This window comes from Arvicanthis niloticus, chromosome 3 (assembly GCF_011762505.2).
Source record: "Arvicanthis niloticus isolate mArvNil1 chromosome 3, mArvNil1.pat.X, whole genome shotgun sequence".
Classification (NCBI taxonomy): Eukaryota; Metazoa; Chordata; class Mammalia; order Rodentia; family Muridae; genus Arvicanthis; species Arvicanthis niloticus.
Genome location: NC_047660.1, coordinates 16,343,250 through 16,358,132, shown reverse-complemented (window position 1 = coordinate 16,358,132; position 14,883 = coordinate 16,343,250). Strand labels below are relative to the sequence as shown.

At 37.7% G+C, this 14,883-nt stretch overlaps 1 pseudogene; it reads left to right on the top strand.

The window, feature by feature from the left end:
* The first annotated feature begins 13,723 nt into the window (after positions 1-13,723).
* On the top strand, positions 13,724-13,847 carry LOC117706434 (small nucleolar RNA SNORA17; annotated as a pseudogene).
* Positions 13,848-14,883: the final 1,036 nt, after the last annotated feature.

Here is a 14,883-nt window from a genome sequence, read left to right as displayed (position 1 = left end):
TTAAAAGGCAGACCTCAATGAAGTAAATGACCACATGCAAATCCCTGGCTTTTGTGCCTATGAAAACATTTGTATAGGTTAACACACACACACACACACACACACTCTCTCTCTCTCTCTCTCTCTCTCTCTCTCTCTCTCTTTCTCTCTCTCTCTCATACACACTCACACACAGATAGTGCTGGATATAAGATGATGCAAACATATAGAAGCAGATTTTAGTGACAAGACTTCAAGTCAAAAAACCAAAAAGTACTCTCAGCCACTGAAGCTAGAAAAGGAAAGTATTCTTTACCACATTCTTCAGAGGAAGTGATTCCTAGTTGTTAGCAGTGAGGAATAACATTTGATGCTTCATTTTCTTCTTTTTAAATTTACTTTAAGCATTTTTAAAATTATAATACAATTGCATCATCTCTTTCCACTTCCTTTATCCAAAATCTGTCTTTTCTTTTCTTTTTTCTTTTCTTTTCTTTTCTTTTCTTTTTTACAGTTTACATCACACATTTCCCTCTCTGTCCTCCCACAGTTCCTATCCCATTCCTTCTCCCCCCTATTTCAAAGAGGATGTCTTCCCATCAGCCTTGCCAACTCCCTGGGGCCACAAGTCTCTTGAAGGTTAGGTGCCTCTTCTCTCACTGAGGCCAGATCAGGCAGTCCTCTGCTGTATATGTGTCTGGAGCCTTGTCCAGCTCCTGTATGCTGCCTGGTTGGTGGCCCAGTGTCTGAGAGATCTCAGGAGTCCAGGTTAGTTGAGATTGAGGGTCTTCCTATGGGGTCACCCTCCTCCTCAGTTTCTTCCTGCCTTTCCCTAATTCAACCACAGAGTTCCCTGACTTTCATCCATTGGTTGAGTGTAAGTATCTGCATCTGTCTCAGTCAGCTGCTTGTTAGGCCTCTTGGAGGACAGCCATGCTAGGTTCCTGTCCCTAAGCATACCATAGCATCAGAAATAGTGTTAGGTCTCCCCCTGAGCTGAATCTCAATTTGGGCCTGTCACTGGACCCCCTTTCTCTCAGGCTCTTCTCCATTTTTGTTCCTGAAGTTCTTTTAGTCAGAAAAAAATTGTAGGTCAGAGTTTTTGACTGTGGGATGGCAACCCCATCCCTCCACTTGAGGTCTTATCTTTCTACTGGAGGTGGGCTCTATAAGTTTCCTCTCCCCACTGTAAGGCATTTCATCTAAGGTCCTGCCCTTTGAGTCCTGAGAGTCTCTCACTTCCCAGGTTTCTTGTCCATTATTGAGGGTCCCCCTACTTCCCAACCCTGGAGGTTGAATATTTTCATTCTTTCTACTGGCCCTCAGGGCTTATCTCCTGTTCCCCCACCATGCCTGATCATGTTCCCCCTTTTCCTTATCCCTCCCAATTCCCACCCAGGACACTCCCTCACTCTGCCTCCCATAATTGCTTTTTTCTCCCTCCCTAGTGGGATTAAAGCATCTTCACATTATTGAGTACATACCATGCATGTCCTTTTGGGTCTGAGTTACCTCACTCAAGATGATGTTTTCTAGTTCCATCTATTTACCTGCAAAACTCAGGATGTCCTCGTTCTAATAACTGAATACTGTTCCATCGTGTAAATGAATTACATTTTCTGTATCCATTCTTTTGCTGTGCGACATCTGTGTTGTTTTCAACTTCTAGCTATTATAAATATGATTGCTACAAAAATAATGGAGCATGTGTCCCTGTTATATGTTGAAGCATCTTTTAGATTTGTGGCTAAGAGCTATATAGCTGGATCTTCAGGTAGATCTATTTCCAATTTTCTGAGGAACCTCCAGATTGATTTCTGGAGCAGTTGTACCACTTTGTAATCCCAGCAGCAATGGAGGAGTGTTCCTCTTTCTCAATATCCTCACCAATATGTGCTGTCACCTGAGTTTTTGATCTTAGCCAATTTGATTGGTGTAAAACAAATCTCACGTTCGTTTTGATTTGCATTTCCTTGATCACTAAGGACTTTGGACATTTCTTTAAGTGCTTTTCATCCATTTGAGATTCCTCTGTTGTGAATTCTGTTTAGCTCTATAACCCATTTTTTGATTGGCTTGTTTGGCTTTTTAGTGGTTAGCTTCCTGAGGTTTTTTTTTTTTTTTTTTTTTTTTTTTTTTTTTTTTTTTTTGGATATTAGCCCTCTATTTGGATGTAGGTAAGTGAAGATTTTTTCTAATCTGTAGTTTGCTGATTAGTCCTGTTGACTATGTCCTTTGCCTTACAGAAGCTCTTTAGTTCATGGGGTCCCACTTATCAATTCTTGATCTTAGAGCCTGTTTAAGAAATTTCCCTCTTGCCGCCAATGAGTTCAGGGTTCTTTCCAATTTTCTCTTTTATTAGATTCAGTGTATCTGATTTTATGTTGAGGTACTTGATCCACTTGTACTTGAGATTTGTGTAAGTTAACATCTATGGATCTATTTTTGTTTTTCTACATACCAACTGCCAGTTAGACCAGGACTGTTTATTGAAGGGGAAGAGGGGGAAAGGAGGAGGAGGAGGAGGAGGAGGAGGAGGAGGAGGAGGAGGAGGAGGACGAGGACGAGGAGGACGAGGAGGAGGAGGACGAGGAGGAGGAGGACGAGGAGGAGGAGAAAGAGGAAGAAGAAGAAGAAGAAGAAGAAGAAGAAGAAGAAGAAGAAGAAGAAGAAGAAGAAGAAGAGGAGGAGGAGGAGGAGGAGGAGGAGGAGGAGGAGGAGGAGGAGGAGGAAGAAAAGGGAGAGGAGGATGAGAAGGAGAAGGAGGAGTAAAAGAAAGTGGTACAGCTTAGAAACCGTGCCTGGTGCCATGCACACTTCCAGACAGAGAAGCCCAGATAGGGATGGGGGTGGGGGAATGGTGAATGGGGATAGGATGCTTTCTGTTTTTCTATTGATGATTCATTTTCAAAATTAAAACATCTTGATCTATCTTGTGTTCAACTGCTTTGTTAACAGAAAACACTGAAATCTCCTAAGCTATTTATCAATCTAAATATTTAGAGTTTAAAATTACTAAGAGTCAAGCTTGCTTGTAAGGTTATGCAATTGTAAAAATAAACTGGATGTAAAATATAGAGATGACTACTTGCTGTTTATTTTGTTGTTGTTGAACAGTAGATCCCAAACAAGGTCACAGAAGGAGGGAAAAGTGAAAGCTCCTGATGTGTAAGATTGAGCTCCCTTGATGACTCAATCAATGAGGACAAGGAGAAAGGTGCTGATCATGGGTTCTTTAAAGTCTGTTCTCTGCATTTATAGTTCTTGTCATTCAGGGGGTTGCCCTGACATTGCAAGGTCATGAAATAACCTGGCTACTTTCACTGTCCACTCAGTGCTCTCATTATAAAGACAGAATTTTTTTCTCATAGTTACTTGATTGTGGAGTTCTGCTTCCCAGAAATCCAAGCAATCTCTTTCTGTTGTTTTAAGTTACTTACCTTTGTATTACTCTGTGTTAAACATATAATACAATTAAACACAACAGTTTCACTACCTTCTTATGGTTGACTCTTTATTTGTAGGCAGTATACGTACATATCACACAAATATGCATGAGCAAAGAAAATCACCCTATCAAATTTGAAAGTAAATTTATATAGTTCCTTTCAATTCACTCAGTCACTTCCAATAATTCCCATACAATTATTAATGTGATTAATGTGGAATATTAGTTAACAAGGCATTACTGTAACAAAGCATTACTGTTGCATATAGCAATCTAAATTAATTTTCTTGGTACATCAGGAAATAAGCTCAGGTAAGTACTGACTGATAATGAATTAAATGATTCAATGGGTTTTCTCTGTGTCTTGTTGTATGAAGCCTTTTGATGCAATTTTAAAGTTGTGTTTCTGCAGCCTGGATCCTGCTTCTGAAGCCAAAGGACAAGATTGGGTTAGCCCAACTCATTCATCACCTCTGAGAGATCTATCCTGAAATCATGGAGAGAGAAGTAAATCTTCATTAGAGGTTAGAGACTCTGATTTGTGGAGAGAACAGGAGAAAGCTTTCTGGAGCTAAAAGCCAAATTTACACTAGTATTTCAAAGAGGAGCTTTAGTAATTAATTAATGATGCATGCTTAAGACTTCTGAATAGTTTTTTCCTTTATTTATATTTCTAGAACAGGGTTTGTTTTCTATTTTTATCCAAGAAATAAATAAATAAATAAATAAATAAATAAATAAAGCCTATTGAGAAAAGACAGAGAATTAAAGCGAGTTTAAGTAGGCCACATGGTGTGCACAAAGTGATCGAAGATGATTTGCTACTTTTATATGAACATGTGAAAATATAAACATTTTCTATATTCACCAGTGTCTGTATACAATTAAATTGTCCAATTACACTTTGTCTTTCCAATGAATTTGTGTTCTTCTTTATTGATTTCTCATGAATATTATTCTTATTCTTTTGTACGAAATATCATTCTAGATAACTCCTTCAGGATGGGATTCATATGATCTAAGTAATAATGAGAACAAAGAATATACAATGGAAATATGAATATATGATGTTGTATTACTATGATGTTGTATATACCATTTCAGTATACACTAGCAGCAAAATAGAATAAAATAGTAAAATTTGAAAAACTTTTATTTTGCCAGTTAAAATGCTCACTAGAGTTGTGGCATATCAGGTCATCATTTAAAATTTCTCTGTTGTGTATTTTATATTAAAATGGATAATAGTAGCAGATAAATTTTATTAACAAAATTATATTTTCTATTTCAAAGATAAACAGTCTATTTTGTTCTTTTAAAGAAAATAGTTTTATAAGGGACATTACAAGGAACACAGGCTGATGGCTTACAATTTTATCACCTTAACTAATCTGTCAATATGGTCTGTACTGAGTGGAGATACTGGTCTTATTGAGTAGACTCAATGGCTAACAGATAGAGAAAACAAGGAAGAGAAGAGAACAAATCAGAATATCAGAGATCAGAAGAGAACATAGGAGAATAGAAGAGTGCACATGAAATTGGAAGGGAAGATTGGAGGTGATAGGGAAGGCAGAGCAGATGAGGAATGGATTTAGTTTTCACAGATTTTATGTCTGTGGGAAAATTTTCAAATACAAGACAGTAGATGCTGGAGAGGATGGGGAGAAAGAGAAGCACTTCTCCATTACTGGTGGGATTGCAAACTGGTATAACCATTCTGGAAATCAATTCTAGAAGTTCCTCAGAAAATTAGAAATAGATTTATTTGAAGACCCTGCTATACCACTCTTGGGCATATACCCTGAAAATGTCCCACCATGCCACAGGGGCATATGTTTTGTTCCACTATGTTCATATTGGCCTTACTTGTGACAGAAGAATGGATTCAGAAAATGTGGTTCATTTACACAATGGAATACTACTCAGCTATTAAGAATGACAATGTCACAAACTTTACAGGCAAATGGATGGAACTAGAAAACATCATCTTGAGGGAGGTAACCTGGACCCCAAAGGACATACATGGTACATGGTTTGTACTCACTGATAAGTGGGTATCAGTCCAAAAGCTCAGAATACCCATGATACAACTCACAGCTCATATGAAGCTTAACACGAAGGAAGGCCAAAGTGTAGATGCTTGAATTCCACTTAGAAGGGGAACAAAATAATCAGTGGAGGCAGAGGGAGAGAGGGTCATGGGTGAGAGAGGGAAGGGGGAGGGAAATACAGGGGTCAGGTTCAGGTATGGGAAGAGACAGGAGAGTAGTCTAGAGGGCCAGGAGAATGACTAGAAATATGCATGGGGAGGAGGGTTAAGGGGGAACTATTAGAAAGTTCCATAATCCAGGAATGCAAGATGTTTCCAGGACCCAATGGGGATGACATTAGCTGAAATAGCCAACAGAGGGGAGATAGAACCTGAAGAGACCATCTCCAGTAGATAGGTATGGCCCCCAGTTGAGGGAAGGGGGCACCCACCCATCTCAAAAATTTTAACACAATTTTTAACAGAATTATTCCTGTATAAATGAAACACAGATACAAAAAGTGGAGCAGAGACTGGATGGAGAGGCCATCTAGAGACCACCCCACCTTGGGATCATTCCCATATGCAGACACAAAACTATTGCTGATAACCAAGAACTGCTTGCAGACAGGAGCCCACCAGGGCTGGCCTCTGAGAGGCTCTGCCAGCATCTGACTAAGACACATGCAGACACAGCCCACCATTAGACTGAGGCCTGGAACCCCAATGAAAGAAATAGGAAAGACTGAAGGAGCTGAAAGGGATTGCAACCCCATAGGAAGAATGACAATATCAACTAACCAGATCACTCTGGAGCTCCCAGGGAATAAACAACCAATGAAAGAATACACATGGGCTGGTCCATGGCTCCAGCTACACCTGTAGCAGAGAATTGCCTTATCTGGCATCAATGATGCCTCAGAGATGATGGATGCTAGAGGAGTGGTGTTAGAGTGAGTGGGTGGGTGGGGAAGCATCCTCTTAGAGGCAAAGGGGGTGGAATGGGATGGCAAGTTTGCAGAGAGGAGACCGGAAAGAGGAACAACATTTGAAATGTTAAATGAATAAATAATCAATAAAAAGGAAACTATGTATTTTTATCATCTTTCTTCTTACAGCTAAATTTATGCTAAAATGTATAAATAAGCTACTTTCTTTAATAAAGGCATTACTATTTTCTTTAATATTTGGTTGCAAAGAAATAGTCTAGAAATTGCTAATACAATTTTTATGTACTTAATAACATGAATTATTAGTAGCCTTATAGAAGTCTTTGGAGAAATTATTTTTAGATATTGTTTTGAGATTTGTCTAATAGTGTAATATGTAAACAATATTGAACAGCTTCAAAAGAGCAAGTGGGTAAAAAGACAAACTTTGAGTGTAACATATGGGATGTGTAGTATATAATCAGCATCCTGCATCACCCTGTCTGTCATGATCCTGATGCACCTATTTTGCACATGTTTTGAAAGAAACTTCTGAGGTGATTTAGCTTTTATTTCCACTTTCTTACTACAGGAGAAGAGAAAATATGCCATTTTAAGCCTTCTTCGCATATCTCAGCCAAATAAAAATTCATAGAAGTGTTTTAACTGCCTCATTTTGTACAGATAAAAAGCCAATGCTTTAAAAAAAATCTCTTGGTCTTTTTGTATTCCTCTGTCTGTCGCTATTTCTCTCTCTCTCTCTCTCTCTCTCTCTCTCTCTCTATATATATATATATATATATATATATATATATATATATAGTGTGTGTGTGTGTGTGTGTGTGTGTGTGTGTGTATGTATGTGCATTTATCTGTGCTTTTGTGTGATAACCTTAGGGCAAAACAATGCCAGATCTAAGACTTGCTTGATTTCTCTGCAATAAAATTTATTGATGGATAAGGAAAATAAAATACTATTAAGTAAGAAATATATAACAGTTTTTTTATATCCATTCTCCTATTTAGCTTAAAATTTTTATAGGATCAATACTCTTATCCCTACAGCTATAAAAACCAATAACTATCATTTGAAGAGACTTTAAAGTGAAACAGTATTGAGAATCAGGATTCAGTTTTACCTCATTCTTTTTCTGCTAAAATATGACTTTCAGGATTGAATTTTCATTTAATATATGAAGACAAGTTATTTATATTTCAGGCAATTATATTTCTCATTGACTGAATACACAATTTTAAAGACAAATAAACCTAAGAAAGCATTGATTATTTTCTTATCAATCTTTCCTCTTTTTTTTTTTTTTATAGACTAAATTTTTTGCCTTACCCTGAAAATGTAAACTTTTTACATTGGAAAACGAGAGAAAAAGATGTGAGCAACATAAAACTCTACAAAATACTTTGATGTGTTTAGTTTTCTTGTGAAGAGGAAAACTTTAATACTATGACTTTAAATCAACATTATAAAATATCATTATTTTGAATTTGGGTAACCATTTAAAAATGTATGCTTACCAAATATTGAATGAGTCTTAAATGAAATAGTGATTTTTTAGTATTGGTATATATTTACTATTATGAAAATTTAATACAAATAATTGAGGATCAAAATATATATGCCCAAGAATGTTGATTATCGTGTCTGTTTCAGAAACAAAGCAGAAAACTGTCTTAATAATTTTAGGAGATGGGCAACCCCAGCTTATTCAACATATGAGATTTTCCAGTTGGAGAAACTATCTTAATTGAAAAATATCTGTAAAATCCAATGTTTATTTTACATGTCTATTCATAAAAATCAGTTAAAACATTACTGAAACTTGTAATTATGTTTAATAATAGAATAAGAATAATAGATACAGAAAATATAATATTCTAATAGGTATTTTGTTAATATTTTTGCTTCAAAAATTACTATTGCATATTCTTGCACAAGATACAAGCTAGGAAAGATCTTTGGTTTTGGTTCTCCATATTCTCAAAGAAATCCTACCAGTTATCACTGTCATAAAGGTGTATTTGCAAAGAAAAAACGGTGGAAATAGTCATGAAAGGATGGTTAGGTCCTGTAGGAGGAGCTAAGGTGGGAGGAGTATGGAGAGGAAGAGGAGGAGTAAGGAGAGGAATAGGAGAAGGAAGAGGAGGAGCTAGGAGAGGGAGAGAGACGAGAGAGGGGAACATGGAGGCGGTTGTTCATGTATCTCCCACAGTCAAAGGTAGTTGGTATATCTAGGTTGGGTATTGGGTTATACCTCTGATTGAGTGGACATCTTGTTATTGATCATTACCAAATAAATAAGCCTTTGGATAATCTTAGCATTAGAGTCATTTGTACTGAGCCCTTGTGGTTGTCAGGATGATCTGGGCAATGCCCAGCCTTGCAGAGACAGTGTGGAAGATTGGCAGAGCCATCTCCCACACTGGTGTCTCATGGGTGTCAGGGCTGGTGTTTCTGGCTGGCCGTTTCTAGCTGCGGTGCACATGTGGCCTCTGGCCATGAAACATGGTGGCTGAGGTAGGCAGAGCCGCTGCAGCTTAGATAGTCGGCTTGACCAGCGGCCATCTTTTAAATATTTACTGCAAATAGGTCTTAATTTATTAATTTTTATAAATATTCTCCTTCCACATATATGTGTGTGCATATGCATACATATACATATATATGGCTGTATTATATATGTATATATACATATATACATTATATGTATATATATTAGCATGTATATACATATATACATATACACACTCACATAAAGATGGTTTCTCACATTTCATATTTTAGGCACTGCCATATTTTTGCTTTTGGGTTGTCACACTTATTGTGTGTCCCACACATGCTTTATCATGGGGCCAGACAATGGGCTGGAAAGAGGCCTCTTCATTTATAGCTAATCCTCAATGTTTGGGCAAATCTGTCCTTTTTAGGCATAATTTCAATTTATATCAATTACCAAGTTGTAGAATATTTTATTCATTTTTTATTTATTAGTTGAGTTTAAGCCATCTGTATTAGTCAAAGTCCTTTAAAGACACAGAACCAAGCATTTATAGTCATGATAGATAAATAGATAGATAGACAGACAGATAGATAGATATACAGATAGTTGATAGAATTTTAACAAGATAAAACTCACATAACAGACTTTTCATAGCTGAATGAAAGTCAGATAAATGATAGGTAGATATGTAAGTAGATAGATAGATAGATAGATAGATTAGATAAATGACAGACAAAAGAGTGTTAGATGGGATGAGTTCATAAATTGGCCCATTTGACTATGAATGCTAATTCCCATGGTAAGCTATCTTTAAGAACAGGAAACTTTGAAGGACCAATGAAGACAACATTTCTCAACCAGGTGAAAGGCCTGAGACACATGAGAGGCTTTCTGCACAAATACCAGTCTGATGTTCTATAGACCTGAAGATCTTCAGTTTAAGGACACCTCAATTTAGACAAAGAAGAATATGTACACACACACACCCTTTGCCTTTTTGGTCCACTCTAGATTTCATCTTATTACACATTGCTGTCACTTAGAAGATCGATTTTCCTCATATGGTTCACTGACAGATGAGTCAATCATCTCTGATAACAATGATAGTCACATCCAAACAATGATTCCCAGCCATCTTTCAGGTAACACTTAAAATTAGCCATTACAGTGTCATTGTAAGTGCATGCTAAAAGTTTTATGGAAATTGTATCTGTACTGAGGTGACCTCATCTACAGACTCTCCCTAGGCTAGGTAGCACTGTGCTCCTGAGTGACATGTATCATCAACCCTGAATTGTACTTAAGTAGGTCTATGGCTATCAGTCACATCACACAGCCATGGTTTGCCTCTTTTAGAATACTACAATGGCTGTTCTGACCTGTAACACTCCATAATTTAGCAGCTGCTCAAGCTTGAAAGTATTCACTGTAACAGCTATATCAGCTATATCTTAATAAACAGGACCTTTGGTAGGAAAGGGTCACCACATGAAGTCTGCCAACGGCAATAGGAATAAATGAACAACCAAGTGTGAATATTCTTGCATACCAGCAAGGAATAAGTAAAAAAAAAAATCATACAGGGTTTCCTGGCTTGAGTGATGCTGGTGGTTCTTAAGGTTTTAAAAATTGAAGTTAGCTGATGAATGCCATTTATCTATAAATAGCAGGAGATTTTGGCCAGATAGTACTCCTTTCTGGGAAGCCAAATGGTAGTCATGACTGAGATATTGAAAGAACTGGGACTTTAGCCAAGTTTCTCTGACATCAAGTTTGACACTGTTTCTTTTGAACTAAATGCACAAGATTTAGAGTCAGAACAATTCGAAAAGAAAATCAAAACTTATGAATGTGTCTACTGCAGATTCTTTATATTAACTTTACATAAGGAAAACAGTGGGCCAAAAGTGCCAGGTTACATTAATTACTTATGTATCTTGATTTCATTAGATGTTGCACACATAGTACCTGTTACTCTTTTTTTGGGGGGGTTTTTTTTTTTTTTTTTGGTTTTTCAAGACAGGGTTTCTCTGTGTAGCCCTAGCTGTCCTGGAACTCACTCTGTAGACCAGGCTAGCCTCGAACTCAGAAATCAGCCTGCCTCTGCCTCCCAAGTGCTGGGATTAAAGGCGTGCGCCACCACCACCACCCGGCGTACCTGTTACTCTTGTTCTTGTCTTCAATTCATGTGATAATTAAATATCAAACTCTAAATAAAAATTAATATTGTTGACTAGATTTCTAGCATTGCATCATGATGTACTTCCATTATGTTTTACAGAGGAGCAAGCTGCCTTGAGATTATATCAAGTATCTCAGGTAATGTGTAAATAAATGCTAATAACCCAAATCCTAAATTAGAGAAATGTGTAACTTTCTGTAACTTTTGACTCTAAATAAATTTAAGAAGCTAACTATTACTTTTGATGTTTTTCCTGCAAAAAAATGTATGTTTCCTATACAGTATAAAATATATTCTCCCCTAAAGTCCTAAAGCTATATTCAATGACTGATTTCTCAGAGACCTTGGTGTTTATATAAGGTGTTGAGATTTGAGCAGCCACAAAAATATTCTTACCAGGCTTGCCCCTGGTAACCCCATTTCACTTTTCATAGAGTATAAAATCTCTGTAGTGACAGCTCAAAATTGAAATCACCCTCGATTTTCATTATCCATTCTTTACATGGTCTTAAGTGGGTAATTAGAATCCTGTGTGATAGGTTAGAATCCATTTTAGCTTCTAAATTAAGAATTCATGTAGGTCACAAGAAAGTTTATTTTAAATGTGTTGAAACTCAAAGCATTACCCTGGGGAAGAAAAAGAGAAATATCATATAATCTCCGATTTGATATACTCAGAAAAAAAAAGGAATAAGGGCCAAATTTCTGGAAGAAATAAAAAACAAACTTAACAAAAAGCCTCAAGATCATAATTAATTGGGAGTTCTAAAAGACAACCACAGCATGCATTTTAGAAATCAAATAAAGATTCTAAAATATGTTTTAATGAAAGACCAATAATACCATAGAATTCAATAGAAATACACAAACTGATTTAACCTTGAAAAGAAATGTTAGGTCATGTATGCTGATTATGTATGATACAAAATACATGTTAACTAGTTGTTAGAAAAGATAATAAATTAATAATATCGACTAAACATACAAGACACCATCTTGAAGAAAAATAACTGAAGAAAAAAAAATAAGTACAAACTACATGAAACCAATATCAATAAAATGAGAAGAAATTCCATTTGCAATTATGTCAAGAAACTAAGGAGGAGGGTGACCCTATAGGAGAGCCAGGAGTCTCAATTAACCTGGATCTCAAGATCTCTCAGACACTGGATCACGAACCAGACAACATACATTAACTGATATGAGGCCCCCAACACATATACAGCAGAGGACTGCTGGTTCTGTGTTCAGTCAGAGAAGATGCAGCAAACCCTCAGAAGACTGGAGGCCTCAGGGAGTTTAGAGGTCAGGTGGGGTGGGGGGATAGGGACATCCTTTTGGAGACAGGGGCCATGGAGGAGCTAAGGGATGTGGAACAGTCAGAGGGTGGACCAGGAAGGGAATAAAATCTGTAGTGTAAAATAGATAAATAACTCAGATGTTAATATTTCAAAAACAAGCAAGTAAATTAAACTTCATCTCTACAATAAATAAGTGAAGTATTATCACTGTAACGTGTACTAGATGTTGACTTTCTACTATATTCTAGGGAATAATATAATCAGAACTGAGATGTGTATTCTTGAAAATGTAGAAAAATCTTCTGAAGACAATTAAATTTTAAAAGTATTATGTATTCATTGCCATTACCATACATCTACACAACATATTTTGATCATAGTCTACTATCACACACCTCCCTATTCCTACTCTACTGATGCCCACCCAACCTGATTGCAATTCCATGTTCTCTATATTATTATTATTATTATTATTATTATTATTGTCTAATTAGTGCTCTCCATGAGTGTTTGGATGTCTGGCTGTCTACTGAGATGTAAGAAACTACCACACACTTTCAAAAGAAAGTGCTGTTTTCAATTAATTTTCAGTTTTTCTTCTTGTATGGCTGCGGCTTTGGGGGCTTTCTCCCATCCATTTGGGAATTTTGACTGGGTTGATCTGCAAGTCTTGTTTACATAACCATAGCTGTGAGTTGTCATGTGCGATACACAAATTTCAGGATTTTATGGTTCCATTCTGTATTCTCCAGCTCTTGAAGTCTTTCCTTTCTTTCTTCTGAGATGTTCCCTGAGTCTTGGATGTGGTTGGGGTTGATAGGGGTGATTCAGTCACCGCTGAGCAGTCCACCTTAACTGATACTAGTCACTTTGATCAGCTATGTCTCTTCACATTAATTACTGCCTACTGTGAAACATTTTACTGATGTTGAAAGCAGATTAAAATATGCACACACATGCATACAATACTTACAAAATAACTTGACCGTATGACCATTTAGAAAAACAAGAGCACATCCTTTCTAGAACCTATAGCCTCACAACCCATGGGCTTTTGACTAGATTTATAGTTACAGACAAAAATCCTCATAATGGAAAAGGCCTTATATAAAAAAAAAAAAAAAAAAAAAAAAAAAAAAAAAAAAGAATTTTAACACCAAGGAAGGCTTCTCACTCAGACTCTTTCAGTCTGGATTTGTCATAAACTATTTGTGCAACTTTGTGTTAAGTTTCCAAAACTTTTGTGTGTCAGTTTCCTATGCTGCACTTACCACAAGGTTAGTCTGATGGGTGAATTATTATGATAAAATTGTCCAGAATAAGAAATAATATATAACCTGCTTCTGAAGCATGGCAAGTATGGCTGCTCTGTCACATGCATGTCAGTAGGTGGCAGAAAGGAGACAGGCTATGTCTAAATTCTGACCTTTGAACATCAGAATGATCAGTAGCCTAAAATTCCCTGAAAAAAAAAAAAAAGCAAGACTGAGATGAGCACCAGTCAGTGCCATATGTGTCTGGATAACGGCTCCCAGAACTGGAAGGAAGATAGAGCTAGAAAGAGCCACTTGGAGTAGGGCCCCAGGCAAGTATGAGCTGAGACAAATGACTCTCCCTTGCGTGGGGTCACATGGGTAAGTCAAGCAAAGAGGGAGCACCAGATTGCCACCATGGGTCTTGGACAGGGAGCTAGCCTGAGACAACCACTAGTCGGGTACCACAGCAGGGGCAAACAGTGCCCAAGATGACTCCTGCCTGGTGCTTGCGCATAAAATTCCTGAGACCACTCCTGAGATGGCCCCAAGCATTCAGAGACCTGGGGCACCATTAATAGGCGCAAGTAAGTAGTGGGGAAATGGAAGAGAAAGAGAAACAGAAGAATGAGTGCATAATGCAGACAAGCAGAACTGGAGACTTGAGGGTAGTGAGGAATAGCCTGATGCCTCTTGTCCTCTACATAACTCAGTACAGTATAACCCCTTGCCACCTAAAGCAGGAAGGAGAGCTGGCCTCGAGATCTACAGAATGGTCTTACTTTCCACCTGCTGCAGCCCTTGCGTGGATAGCACACCTGTCCCTGGATATGGGGTTTTCGAGTGAGCCAGCCTGAGGGCATGAGTGTGGGAGAGCTGGCCCCGCCTTTTCATCTGCTGGGTGGGGGTGAGGATGAGAGAGAGGTGCCTTCCTAAATCCCTAGTCTCTTGACATCTATGGCAGGCAGGATCGCTGGCCCCAGAGACATGAGAGTGAAAGAACTGGCCATGTCCCTCACTGGCTGAAAACTTGGAAGAGCTGACCCTGAAGTGCACATAGACAATAGTGTAGAACTGGCCATCGTACCTGGATTGCTGGTGTTCTGTCCCCAAGGATATGAGAGCAGGAGGGTTGGCAGGTTTACCAGCTAAGATACCTCTCAGGCCAAGATACAGAGCTTTGAATTGGCCCGTTGATGAACTGGACAAAAGAACCAGTTCTACAGATTCAAAACTACAGGAT